Source organism: Podarcis filfolensis, assembly GCF_964270895.1.
Source record: "Podarcis filfolensis genome assembly, chromosome: 6".
Lineage (NCBI taxonomy): Eukaryota > Metazoa > Chordata > Lepidosauria > Squamata > Lacertidae > Podarcis > Podarcis filfolensis.
The window spans coordinates 81,203,754-81,216,660 of record NC_139609.1 but is presented as its reverse complement, the minus strand read 5'-3'; the positions used below and the strand labels follow the sequence as shown (position 1 = coordinate 81,216,660).

The following is a 12,907-nucleotide window of genomic DNA, read 5'->3' as shown; positions in this document are numbered from 1 at the left end:
ACTAGAGGCCGGACCACTCGCCCACGCGCTCCCGGGCTACTCTCTGCTGTTCTGGGTAGCCGGGCGAGGCGCGCAGGCTCCTTTGGGCGCTTTGATGGAGGAGCGCAAGAGACGCGGAGGGGGCGGAGGCACCACTCCAGCTTTTTGCACAAGGGCGCAAGGGAGCCTCTGTCCACTCGCCCTCCATCAGGATGTGCACGTGTACGTGTGAACTACCCTAGCCTAGGGCGCTGGAGAGGGAAAAACTTTCAGTTTCGACTCTCTTCTCCTTTGCCTTCCTTTGCCTGCCCCTTCCCACCCCCTCCTCCCAGGACCCTCCCCTGCAAGGTTGTGTTTGGCCTTTTTCGCTCGCTCGTAGCCGGCCAGGAGGGAGGGGGCGGGCGGTGTGAGGTGCTCCCCGGCGAATACGAGCCGAAGAAGGGCTGGCGATCGCAGCATGCGTTGGAGGCGCCTCCATTTCCAATCCTCAACGCCCCCCGCCCCCCTTGCGGGCACGGGAGGGAGGGTCGTGGTGGAAGGGGAGAGGGAGGGGAAGAGAAGAGAAGCAGCCAGGCAGCAGGGGGTGGGGAGGAGGACGCGGGAGGCGATCCTCCTTGGAGGCCGCCGCCGCCGCTGCGCGCGTCTTCCTGGAAGAGGCGCCCGGTCCCGGTGGTGGCACGCGCGCGCCCAGACGGCGAAGGTGGCGCCCGCGATAAGGCGGCCCCTATCGGGACCTCGCAGGCAGCAACAGCCGCCGACGGCGAGGAGGAGCTGCCGGGGAGACGAGCAGCGGGCACATCCCCAACGCCGAGAGGGAGGGAAGGAAGGAGAGCGGGCGGCGTCAAGGCACCGCGCTGGACGCGCACCGGAGGCTCGACAGCTCGGCTGCCCGGGCGGGCGGACGGACGCCGCGGCAGAAGCCCACCCGCCGCCCAGGTGCGATCCCTGGAGGAGATGTAGCAAAGGTCTGTGGCGGACGGGGGTGGCGGTCAAGGGGGGCGTCAATGCACAGACGTCGGGGGTGTTGGTGTTTGGAGACTGGCCCCTCACCTAGAGGAGACCCGGCTGGGCACCTGTATGGGAAAGGTAGAGTCTGGAGAACTAGAGGTCTCCAGACCTCTAGGAGGAGAGCGTTTGCAGGGGGTCCGCAGGCAGCCGGTAAGGGGTTTTTCCGTGGGATGTTTCCAGGGCGTGCTACGAGGGCTCTTTTCGGCCGAACGAGAAGCTCCGTGTAACTCGGAAGTTCGCGATTGGTCCGGCAAACGCCTCTCTTCTGCCTTAGGACTAAAGGGTTCGCCCTGCTGAACACCTGGGACTTGCTTCCCAGGAACCAGGCAAATAATTTCGCCACACATCTCCCCCCCTTCTCCCCATTATTTAACTCTAGGTGTCCTGACTTCCTGGGTGTGCTGAGCCACCCATAAGGAATGTACCGGTTCATGGGAACCCTAACAAATATACTTATTATTATGCTAGAAGTACCCAGGGCACTTTATAATCTTCATCCTGTTTGCTCCCAGGTCGGTAATTACCGCGTTCCCATTTTAAGGATGGGGAACAGTAGCTAAGTGAGTTGCTCAAGGACATAATGAATCTGTGGCACTTCAAATCATCAAATCTAGGTGTCAGTCCAACATGAGTCGACCAGGCTCCCATGCAGCAGAATGTGCCTGGTGATCTCTAGAAAGCAGGAGTAGAATGAATGGGTGGAAATGTCAAGGGCTCATATTCTGACTAAGCATCGCTGGCATCTTCCTATTGGGACAGGAGTAGCTGGTGCCCATTGGGACTGGAAGACAGGGAGCCCGAACAGTGGGTGGGACCAGAGCCAATGCTAGGCAGAGCCAAGAATCCCAGCTTTGTCCCCCCCCCCCATCCTCCTCCCCGCTGAAGAGTGGTAACACTGAGATGGAGGGGATGGAAGGAGAGGTTGGCAGGCAGTAAGACCTCCCTGGACTGGTTGTAGGTAAGAAGGCAGGTATGTAGGTTGGGGCAAACTGGGGCTTGTGTGACAGCATCTTATTCACCCTGATGGACCACTGGCAAGAGCTGTGTCAGAACAATAGGAATCTAAGAGGCTGCCTTATACTGTGTCAGTATAGTTCAGTATTGTCTACACTGACTGGCAGAGGCTCTCTCAGCCCTACCTGGAGATTCCGGAACTGCGGGGGATTGTCCGTTGTAGCACTAAGGTGAACACACTACCAGTGCAAGGATTTCTGCTTGTGCAATGGGATGTTCTCCCCATCTCCTCCTCCTGCACCGAGGGCTCCTCCAACCCCCTTGAGCAGATTTGGGGAGGGTGTGATGGTTTGGGCTGGGTGTTCATCAGTATGCGGATGATACCCAGCTCTACCTCTCTTTTAAATCAGAACCAGTGAAGGCGGTGAAGGTCCTGTGTGAGTGTCTGGAGGCAGTTGGAGGATGGATGGCGGCTAACAGATTGAGGTTAAATCCTGACAAGACAGAAGTACTGTTTTGGGGGGACAGGAGGCGGGCAGGTGTGGAGGATTCCCTGGTCCTGAATGGGGTAACTGTGCCCCTGAAGGACCAGGTGTGCAGCCTGGGAGTCATTTTGGACTCACAGCTGTCCATGGAGGCACAGGTCAAATCTGTGTCCAGGGCAGCTGTTTACCAGCTCCATCTGGTACGTAGGCTGAGACCCTATCTGCCTGCGGACTGTCTCGCCAGAGTGGTGCATGCTCTGGTTATCTCCCACTTGGACTACTGCAATGCGCTCTACGTGGGGCTACCTTTGAAGGTGACTCGGAAACTACAACTAATCCAGAATGTGGCAGCTAGACTGGTGACTGGGAGCAGCCGCTGAGACCATATAACACCGGTCTTGAAAGTCCTACATTGGCTCCCAGTATGTTTCCGAGCACAATTCAAAGTGTTGGTGCTGACCTTTAGAGCCCTAAATGGCCTCGGTCCAGTATACCTGAAGGAGCGTCTCCACCCCCATCGTTCTGCCCGGACGCTGAGGTCCAGCGCCGAGGGCCTTCTGGTGGTTCCCTCATTGCAAGAAGCAAAGTTACAGGGCAGAGGGCCTTCTCGGTAGTGGCGCCCACCCTGTGGAACGCCCTTCCAGCAGATGTCAAAGCGATAAACAACTACCTGACATTCAGAAGACATCTTAAGGCAGCCCTGTTCAGGGAAGTTTTTAACGTGTGATATTTTAGTGTATTTTTGGTTTCTATGGAAGCCGCGGGGTATAAATAAATAAATTAATAATAATAATAATAATAATAATAATAATAATAATAATAATGCACAAGGTGGGTTCTGGCAGTAGGAACATCTCATTGCAAAAGCAGAAACCCTTGCATTGACAGGACTCAGTAGATAACCACCCTGGGTATCCCAGGCCCTAAGTCCAGCATTCTGGACTACCACACAACACAGGTTCTACTATGATCATAACCTATCTTAGCTTCCTCCTAGAAAACAGCATAATCTAACATCCATTGTCTTTGAAGGAATGCGTGGGATAGACTGAAAACAGAGGTTGCTTCCACATGACCTGTTCATTGAACATTCATCCTGATTTGTTTGCCGGGAGATTAGACCATGTTAGCTATTTAATGAGCGTTCATTGTGTTTCGTTTGTGTTTGATAATGACATTGTGTCAAGGCAAGTGTTACTCCACACTTTCACGTACAGCTTCCCATCACTTTCCTTATGGCAAAAAGCCTGATCTTTTGGGGACGTGGGTTTGTTGCGCAAGACCAACCCGTCAAGCATAATTGCACAAACTGAGTTTGCTGGCAAGTGATTGAAATTCACCCGAAAACACTGACAGTCTGCAAGTGCCCAGAGAGACAGATCCACTTAAATGAGGCATAGAAGAAGCAAGTACCTACAGTAGCAGATGTGCTGGCTTAACTGTATAATACTTGTATAGCAGAAGTTCTCAAACTGTGGGGAATGTCCACAGTGGGGAGTGTGGGGTCAGGCACAAGAATCTGGAAGAGGAGATGCAAACTTTCAGTGTGGGCACAAGAGATCCTGCAGTAGCAGCAGGCAGATGCAGATAACAACATAAGAACATTTGTTGGCGTCAGCCTGTCTCAAGAGACAAGGGACTGCGCCTCTGGGGGTGAAGCCAAACCACTGTGTTTGGAGCACTGTGTTTAGTGACCTTTCCAGAATGCAAGCCTGGGCAGTGTGCATGGAGAAGGTCCCAGGTTGCCCAGATGACAAGACCCACCTTCTCAGCCTCACTGATGTGGTCCAAAGGAAAGCAGAACACTATGTTTGGCACCAGCTTGGCTACAGGAGTTGCTGGAAGGAGGCATACAAGGTGCTGTCCAACCATCTTAGGGACTCTAGATTTGTGGAGGGTTTTCTTCCTAGCCTTTTCTTCTCCCGAAGTTATCCTGCAATTCAATGGAGATTTAGGATAGGAGTTTTCCTTCTCCTAGGTGGCCTATCTTCCCAGGTTGATGAGACCCATCTGCTCCTCACTTCCCTCTACAACACGTGCAGAAACTGCCTTCTTTTGACTGGACTCACTATTGGTCTCATCAAGAGACAATGGCGTGCACCTCCGGGGTGAAGTCAAACCGCTGGAGAATCACAGCGCCTGCTGGTGCTGCAGAGACCATTAACTCGTAACTGCTGCCTCCCGCGTTGGAGGTGACCTTTCCAGGGCAGAAGCCTGGGCAGTGTGTATGGAGGTCCTGGACTGCCCAGACTTGTGCCCCTCTCTTGGTCTCAGCTGCTGTCTATGTGCCATGTGGTTTCTGGAATTCCAAAGGGTGGGAAGGGAAAGCACACAGATAAAAGTCCCTTGATGAAACTGATGAGTCAGAGAGGTTCTTAACTTACAGCTGTTTGACAGAATTTTGTGGAAGAAGTGACAATGGGCCAAAACCAGCCGTGTGGGAAAATACTTTCTTTTCCATTTTAATCTACAAACTGGAGCAAAGCTGCTAAATTCTGGCTCAGGAAGGATGCCACACAATGGGGAAAAGCGCCAATATCAGATGGGGTGGGGGAGAGACTCATTGGACACCATTGCTTGGTGAGAGAATGAGAGGAGCCGTTTTATTGCATAGGTACCAAAAATGCTAGAGAGCTATCTGTTATCTTTCATGCAGGCATAAAATTGGAAGCATAAAGAGTCCTGAATGTTGGAAAGCTTCCCACCACTCTGAGAAATGGTGTCTTGTACGGTATGTGCATGCAAATGAAGACTTCTGGGTCCAACATTTTTCAAAGATAATTCTCTGAGGCACTTAGATGTCGAACGATGCGTCCTCAACTCTGCTCCCAGAGGATGCTGGAGGGCGGAGTGTTGTGCGTTCAAGGGTCCTTGAAGAACAATGATCTTCAAACTGCCTTGGGCTATGAAATCTTCATTTCTGCGCACCTTTTGAGAATCTACCCCACACAACCCCCTGCTCAGGATGTCACAGGGCCAGATGCAAAAGGATGTTGGGATGTCAACAGAGCCAAATGCTCCCTGGGGGACAGGGAAGCCAATTGCCTACTGCACCCAATGAACAACACCAATAGGATGACTGCCATTCAAATATAAACATACCGGTACATTGGATCGAGTAAAGATCAGAGATTCTAATCGCCCAGTTTAGGTAAAAGAATCCCATTTTGTTGCTTTCGTTAAACAGTCCATAGAAACTCCTGCCAATCTATTGCAAGTAATCCAGCAACTTACCTGTTCCTGTCAGGGCTGGCCCATGGCAGGACTGCAAATAATACCCAAGGCCAGTCAAGTTATTTTGGTACCTGAGGCAATAAATCCCAAAAGCACCTCTTCCGTTCCCTGGGAATAGAAATGCAACAATAATAAATTGGATAACAATTTGCTGCCCTTCCATGACATCCAAAACCAACTGCTTGAAGTGGGCACCTCTCAGCTGGGCGCTGCCCTCTTTTCCTAGCTTGCCTCCTGACTTTTGATGCTACAGTCAAACCTCGGCTCCCAAACGCCTCCGTTTTGGAACATTTCAGCTCCTGAACGCCGAAAACCCGGAAGTAAATTCTCCGGTTTTTGAACACTTTTTGGAAGCCAAATGTCCGTCGTGGCTTCTGCCTGTGTGCAGGAAGCTCCTGCAACCAGTCACAAGCCACACCTCACTTGTCGAACCTTTCGGAAGCCGAACGAGCTTTCGGGACAAATTACACTTGACAATCGAGGTTTGACTGTATTTCTGAATGTGTCTGAGCTGGGGCAACTGGGGAGAGGCAGGCAGGCAGGCTAGCAGGAGAGGAGAGCAGGTGGCAATAGGAGATGGGAGGGGAGGGGGAAGAAACTTATTGCACATGGGCGTAGGACGAGAGGTGAACAGGCGGTGGGGGCGAGAGCGAGTCCTGTGTCCAGTTGTGCATGGCAGAGGAAGGTGTGCTTCATAGAAGTTCTGGGATGGGGGGAAGAAGTGTGGGCGGGCTAGTGGGCCCCACAATATTTTGTTCAAGTTGACGCCTATGACTCTGCCTAATGATAGGGCCGGTCCTGATCTTCTCACCCTGAAACTGCATTCTGGAGATAACAGTTATATCTCCCTTAGTTATGTTTTGTTTTTGTTATACTTTCTAGGACTATGTAATGATTGTGCGTTATTTGCTTTTAGTGCTGTTTGTGGTTTTTGGGTCGCAGCCCAGCTACGTTTTACTGGAGTTGTGTTGTTTCAAAGTCTCTCTATAAATAGCGCTTTTGATAACCCTGCCCTATATAAAACCTGAATTGACCATATATAAAGCCCTGCATTATGTGAAAATTGAAGTACGGACATACATACAGTGGTACCACGGGTTAAGTACTTAATTCGTTCCGGAGGTCCATACTTAACCTGAAACTGTTCTTAACCTGAAGCACCACTTTAGCTAATGGGGCCTCCTGCTGCCGCACCGCCAGAGCACATTTTCTGTTCTCATCCTGAAGCAAATTTCTTGATCTGAAGCACTATTTCTGGGTTAGCGGAGTCTGTAACCTGAAGCGTATGTAACCTGAAGCGTATGTAACCTGAGGTACCACTGTAAAACATTTTATTTATATGCCACCTTTCCATAGTTAAAACCATGCACATGGTGGTTTGCAGCATGAAAAAAATTACATAATTACAAACATAACAAAAGTAATTCTAAATACATTAAATGAAACATCGAAAAGAGTGCAACCAAATTGCAACAGTTTCTATATAAATCATAGTAAGATCTAAAATATACACAAAATTAATATAAATAACAGCAACAACTCACACCCCAACCCCCCTAAACAATACCCCAGCCTTGGTGTCTGGTCTGCAGCCTCAGCTTTTGTAGCTGGAGTCAGTCCAGGCCCCGTCCTCCCAGGCAAGGTGGGAAATGGCCTGCAAGGCAGGGAGCAGGTCTTCCAGGACTCAGCCATGTGAACAAACTCTGTGTTGACCACTCTGCAATATCCCTAGGTGGTGATGTTTAGGTCTTGAACGCTTTCCCTTATCTCTACAGAGGATGTCCCCCTCTCTCTTTGATGCTTGGGCTTCTCAGATTATGACTTATTCTTTCTATATACAGTGCTTGCAACTCTCAGGAGATCAGGGCTGCAAATCTGTAGGCTATCCCAATTTACCCTACCCATTTAATTAGGAACATGTCCCATTGGATCAATGGCACTTCTGAGTTAACACATTTAAAATTGCACTATGACAGAATTACTGGCCCAGTGTCATCTTCAGAGCTTCGTGTCTGAACTGGGTTTCAGATACAATTTTTCTTTCACCAAGAACAACACTTTTACTGGCTGCAATCTATTGGCTCTCTTTAGGGAGGCCAGCTGGCCTCTTGTTCAAGGGTTTCTTATGCAGGAGTATGCAAAAGAATGAACATGGCACCAAAAATTGAATTGTTACAGATGCCACCAACAATGATATCAGAGCATGTGTCTAAAGCTGCTACTTTAAATGCAGGTGATTTGTGTGGTCAAGAGGTGCATTGCCTGTTACCAAAATACATTGCTACTTACTTTGCGATCCAAACATGCACATTGATTGATTGATTAATTGAATAGGGTGTCAAATTTGGAAATTAGAGAGAGAGGAAACTTCCTAAATGCAAGTGATTTGTGCCAGTTAAGGTATGCTCCTTTTCTTTTGCACGCAGGAGGGAATAGATCTTCTAGGATAGTGTCTGCTGCGATACATGTTTGTGTCATATATTAAAACAAAGCATGTTTTCCCTCCTTCGGTGATCTGCTTTCATTCATTGGCAAATCCTTGCGGATTTAATAGGGTAAGGCTGCTCTCCTGTACACAGTGACTCTAGGGCTGCCATATTTTGAAAACGGCCTTCCTGGACAGACCTACCCTTGACGCGGAGGTCACAGCCAAGTGAAAAAAATATTCTCCCATTTCCAGAGCTTGCTCCGGCCATGTGGTTTGCTAGGACCCTGTTTCTGCGAGGCTCCTGCTTGCCGGTGCTGGGGGTGTGTGCCTGGGGGGTGCTGAGCGGGCTCTGCTGTGGAGCCAACTTTCCCTTCAGCCTCCAAGCAGCCACCAAGGTGGCACCCAAGACTGGGCCCGGGCAGGGAGGCTCATTGCTCCGCGGCCTTCCCCAGCAGCAGCAGCGGCCCCCAACAGCTGCTCAGGCCGTGTTGCAAGGGAAGGCCCAGGCAGGACCGGAGAGGCTGTGGCTCTTCCGCCACCGATGCAGCTGCAGTTTCCGCCGCCCGCATCCCCTCCGATGCAGTTTGAGCTGCCATACGGCCAGATTTTCCCAGATATTCCATCGATTTCCGCCCGGACACTATTTCCGACGAACAAATCCTGGCAATGTCCAGGAAATTCCATACGCATGGCAACCCAAACTAGTAGCACACACTCACCAGCTTGCCTCGGAGTAAATCCCATCAAAAGTAAAGGTACTTTTGAGTAGACATGTATACGCTTGTGGTATAAAACTGACACAGTTAATTGAATATGGTATTGTTAATTGGGTGACAGGCCTAGTTATCATGTATAGCTTCGCTCTGTGCCAAAGCAGAAATATGTTGCAGTGAAAAAATTCTACTCATGTTCCTCATGCTGCACATGAAAATTCTGTTGTCAACCTGCCTCACTTTCACTCCACATGTGAATATCCTGAAGATTAAGTATTTTTGATGTTTCCAGTTTGAATACATTTTCAGGTTTTCTCTCTCTTAAGAATCTGGCTTTTAGTTGGCATGGATGAATCTGTCAATTTAACTTTTGCTGAAATTTCTAATTGTTTTAATCTCATGTTCTGTTCACCAGATTTTCGCATCAGTTTGCATTATTATTTTTAATTAAAAAACGTCCTCCTGAAAACGCAACAGCATTTCTCCTAGTTGTACCTTGGATCTTGATAGCCTTGGCTTCCGAACAAATCAGCTTCTGAATGATCAAATCCCAGAAGTGAATCTTAAAGTTTTTGAACTATTTTTGGAAGCTGAACGTCCGATGGAGCTTCTGCAGCTTCCAATTGGCTGCAGCAGATTCCTGCAGCCAATCAGAAGCCGCATTTTGGTTTTCGAACGTTTTGGAAGTCAAACGGAAATCCGGAATGGATTCCGTTCGACTTCCAAGGTACGACTGTATACACATTTCTTTCTGCAATTTTGCCCAGTATAGACATTTTTGCAAGCAATTCCCCCCAACATTCTGCATTTTTGTATGCTATTTTCACGAACATAATGCATTTTTATGCACGTGCCCTAACATATGCCTTCTTGTAAACATTTTTTTGGCTGGAGAACTGCTTTGAAAATGCCAGAGAAGCGCTAAGTTTGAAGGAAAGCAACATTTCAACCAGCGTAGTCTTTTGGAAAGTACAAATCAGATAGGCTTGCAAAAAAAAGTGGACCCAACCATATATTTCCACTGTCCCTAGTTTTCATTGAGGCCTTGTGTAACTGCTTTCATTTCAGTGATGAAACTAAGATTTTGGGGTGGGGTGGGAAGTCTCATTTTTGAAGGTGACTTGGCAAGTTTATCTGCTATTTCTTAAATGCACCAAATCATTTCAGAAGCAAACCTTTGTGCCATTTCCAGCTCTGTCTTGGAGCAGGGGTGGGGAAACTTTTTGGCCCAGTGGGCCAGATCTTTATCTCCCCTATCCCAACCCCATAGGACAGCTTCAGCAGGCAGGTGGAGACTACCACCTGTCTGTCATCTGATGCCACGATGATGTCAGGTGCCTTTCTTTACTTTATGTTAATCAAAAACTTATCTCTCTATTTACAACACTATTTTAGTACATTAAAACATATATGTTTGAACACATGGCTTATAAGGACTACCTCCATTGATTTATATGTTTAAATCAGGACTAATGGAATATTCAGAGACATCACCTTGCCAACAAAGGTCCGTATAGTTAAAGCCATGGTTTTCCCAGTAGTGATGTATGGAAGTGAGAGCTGGACCATAAAGAAGGCTGATCGCCGAAGAATTGATTCTTTTGAATTATGGTGCTGGAGGAGACTCTTGAGAGTCCCATGGACTGCAAGAAGATCAAACCTCTCCATTCTGAAGGAAATCAGACCTGAGTGCTCACTGGAAGGACAGATCGTGAAGCTGAGGCTCCAAGCTGGCCACCTCATGAGAAGAGAAGACTCCCTGGGAAAGACCCTGATGTTGGGAAAGATGAAGGACACAAGGAGAAGGGGACGACAGAGGACAGTGTTCTCGAAGCAACCAACATGAGTTTGACCAAACTGCGGGAGGCAGTGGAAGACAGGAGTGCCTGGCGTGCTCTGGTCCATGGGGTCACGAAGAGTCGGACACGACTAAATGACTAAACAACAACAACAACCTGGAGATGTTGGGGATTGAACCTGGGACCTTCTACATGCAAAGTAGCTGCTCTACCACTGAGCCACGCCCCTTCCCAGATCTACTATATTCTTGAGTTGGAATTCCATCCATCACTTGTAGTGGCCAAGGAAGTGCTTGGCTCCCCCAAAGTTTTCCTCCACAGCAGCTCCATTCCTTCAAGTCAAGTGAGGACATGACAACAATGTTTGGAACTGCAGAAGAGATCGAACTGTGCTAAATGTCAGAAAGAGTGTCTTTAGTGGAACAAGCTGCTTGGGAGGTTGTGCAACAATGTGCACCCGAGGAAGCTTCCCAGAAAGGATTGGCGAGGCGTCTCTGGTGGAAACGGAGACCAACTGCTGGCCTGTAGGCTACATCCAATCCACAAACCCATTTTATCTGGCACAATGCAATCAAAGCCTTGATAAAAATTCTGTCGACAGTTATTATGCAGAAGGATATAATGCTGTTTTCAAAAGGCTGGGATAGACAGATGCCCCATATTTTTGTGCCACATTTCTCCCTTGGGTATGTTTGCAATGCTGGTTACTTTTCCATGTATAATTCAGAAAGGCAGAAGAATACTTAGCATTTGACCTTTGAGGCATTCTTTCCTCAGTCTTACCCATACGAATGATCTCATGTTTCCTGTGCAGTCTTTGGTCAGATCCACCCCATACATTTCTAGCACTCTTATTCCACTTTAATAGTCATGGTTTCCCCCAAAGAATCCTGGGAGATGTAATTCATTAAACGTGCTGGCCTCACAAAGTTACAATTCCCAGCACCTTTAACAAATTACAGTTCCCACTATTCTTTTCAGTTCTCGCGCTAGATGCCACAAACTTTATTCTAGAGCTTGAACTCTGTGAATGGGGTGTTGCAAAAATACATAAATGAGGACTGAACCACTGTCTGGAGAACAGAGTGCACCCCCTCAAGATTGGATTGAATTATTATTATTATGGCAGGTTTTGAATAAACATACACAAACTTTTTATTGATAACATATATATAGATAACTTAAGGATTTTTACAATTTTATAACGTGCAGAGAATAACATGTGCTAAGAAACTAGAGAGAGGAGCTGAGGGAAGTCTGGCGGGGTGGGAGGGAGGGTTTTTTTTTTTCTTTTTGGGGAGGGGGAAATGGGGAGTGAGGATGATATATTTTTGATTGATTGTTATTTTGAAACTCTTAATAATAATAAAAAAAGAATTATTATTCCTCCTATTTATGATGTTCAGGTTGTGAGTGCCATTTATTATGTATCCAAAATGGCGGCATCCAGCCATGCTCTGAGCATCCTGATAACCCCAGGCTGCAGTATAGCAGGAAATGGAGAAGAGTTTCCCACCAGCCTTAAAACAATTAGGTCCCCAAGGGAATCCTTGCTGAGTGATGGGCCTGAGATGAGACAGGGATTACAAAGGCAGACCATTTTAAAGAGGAATTTGATGGATGGAAGTACTGGGAGTAGACTGAGAGATGTGTTTTTCAGACATAGTAGTCTTTGGTTCTCAACATCCCTTGCCAGTACGCTCCTCATTTGCATCTTTGGGGAACCATAACGTTGCCAGTCCTTCAAGGACTGGTGTATGGCAAGGAATCTGGGTGGAATAGAAAAATGACAACTAGAAGGCAATTAATCATATGCTCTTATTGGAGAAATGGGATTGTGGAAGGACTGAAAAGAAGACCTGTGGACAGAATTGTGTAGGAATAGTATTTGTGCTGTATCTGTTTAATGTATTACAAACATGACTTTCACCAAGGGCCAAGAGGAAATGAGCTGGCAGAATGTAATTAATCAAGCTGTAATTTGGCCCGCATTGAACTTTGGAATGAAAAGTAGCTGATGGTAACAGCCAAATGTTCCTCAGGGAGCAGCTCTTTTAATAAGCATATTTTAGGGTGTGAAGGATTTAATCTATTTCCGGAGATGGTGAGCACAGCCCACTGGGCATTAATTCTACCATGCCTGGTTGAAATGAACAGTGCGATGGGCAAGAGGAGAATTTGCTGTTCTCCCAGTGAGATTGGATTATGCTTGGAGTCTTCCGTAGCACAAGGAAAGGCAGATCTATTTTTGATGTGCCATTTTCCCTCCAAATCTGTTTCCATTGCCAACTAAGTTCAGCAAAAGCA

At 47.8% G+C, this 12,907-nt stretch overlaps 1 protein-coding gene across 4 annotated transcripts in view; it reads left to right on the top strand.

The window, feature by feature from the left end:
- Positions 1–549: 549 nt before the first annotated feature.
- RIPOR3 (RIPOR family member 3) overlaps positions 550–12,907 on the top strand; it is a 110,869-nt gene continuing 98,511 nt past the window's right edge. The window contains exons 1-2 of one of the 4 annotated variants that reach the window (XM_083618479.1): positions 630–915; positions 5,083–5,577. The gene's annotated coding sequence lies outside the window, so the exon portion shown is untranslated. Of the gene's footprint in view, positions 945–5,082; positions 5,578–12,907 lie in introns of all 4 variants that reach the window. The other 3 variants (XM_083618478.1, XM_083618476.1, XM_083618477.1) reach the window with 3 other exon arrangements.